This window comes from Nesoenas mayeri (assembly GCF_963082525.1).
Source record: "Nesoenas mayeri genome assembly, chromosome: 12".
In the NCBI taxonomy this organism is placed as follows: Eukaryota; Metazoa; Chordata; class Aves; order Columbiformes; family Columbidae; genus Nesoenas; species Nesoenas mayeri.
Window position 1 is genome coordinate 10,338,889 of NC_137547.1, and position 1,616 is coordinate 10,340,504.

The window sequence follows — 1,616 nt, forward strand, 5'->3', positions numbered from 1 at the left end:
TGCAAACAGATGACGTTTTGCATGAAGCATTGAATAATTTAGTGTTATCTTCTGAGGCTAGATAAAGATTTTTTCAAAGGTCAAATGGAAAACTGTTGCTTGGCATATTAGAGATTGAAAGGTAGTGAATGCTTTGTCCTGGAAGTTTGTCCTTTAAGTATATAACACTCAATGTAAATTTGGTTAGGACAGGCATTGAAGCAAATAAATTAATAGTCTAGAGGAAAGCTGTGAGCATCTCAATAGGGATGCCTGGTTCTTCATAAAGTCCAAGTGCTTTTCAAACATGATCCTCTTTCCCTTGAAGGGGACCAGTGCGGGGGGTAATGGTGTGGGCAGCTGGAGAGAACAATGTACAGGAGCAGGGAAGGGAGCAACCACATCTAAATTACTGAATCTATTGGTTTTGCAAAAGCTGAGCTGTGGTGGCACTTCCACTGAAACCAGTAACTGGTGAGGCTACAACAAACACTGACATTTTGCATAGAATTACATTTAGGATTAGGGAACTGACTGAACAAATCATAATGAATTCTCTGTTAAACAATTTCAAATTATTACTCTGACTTCAATATTTCACCTGCAGAGGCTCAGCGTGTCTGTTCTGTTGCTTGTCATCCTCGACTCAGAGAATAGGTGGGTGACATTGTAAATTAACGTGATACACTCAAACTGTCTTTGTGCTTGTTGCTACTTCTACACAGTGCTATGCCAATGACAACTTAATGATTGTGAATTTCACAATATTGTGAAAACAAAAGTATAAAAGCTTACCTGTATAGCAAATCAGAAAGTAATCCGTAGCTTCATGCAGTTATATGTGCATAGTAAGTATTTGCGTTACCTTTTAGGCTCACTTACTTGACATAGTCTTATGTTGTGTCCTTGTGAAAAGGAAGAAATGTGGTTCAAGATCATGAAACATTTGTCTTGTAAAATTAAGCATGGTTAGAACAGCTTATGCTAGCATTCCAGTCCTTATACTGCATCATATATCGTAAGTCATATGATAATTATTTGCTTTAATGGTGGAATTCTAGCAAGGGGAACTTTCTCTTTATCATAGTTGTCGATCATTTTCTTTTACATGCAGATTCTGGAATGAGTAGCTTCTTTGTTTTAAATTTTCCATAACTTGGTCTAATACTTGGAGTTGAAACATTTTTTTTCCTATCTTACAATTATAAAAATAGTGGAGGCATGCATACTGGTTAATAACCTGCTACCAAAAACCTTGTTGTAAGCTCTAAAGACAGTCAAGTAAGATGATTATTTTTTGCATGCTCCATCTCTTAGTCATGCAGGAGTGGCAAACAAGAGAAAGGTCTTTGGATACATTAGTTTGCAATGCTAAAATCTGACTATTCAACTCATCTTCAGACACAAGAAGAAAAATATATTTATAATGTTACTTGAAACACTGTTTAGAGTTTTTTAGTTTGTTCTTTGATAGCTTAATCTAAAGGTTTTTTTCCTAGTGGTCAGAAGCTTGTTTGCTGTAAGTATAGGCAGTGTATTTCAAAGTACTACTCTATGTGTAGATTACTTGTGCTTAATGCTATTTTCCTGATGAAGCAAGAGTGCTTTGCTAATAAGTTTGTTCTTGATCTCTTTTC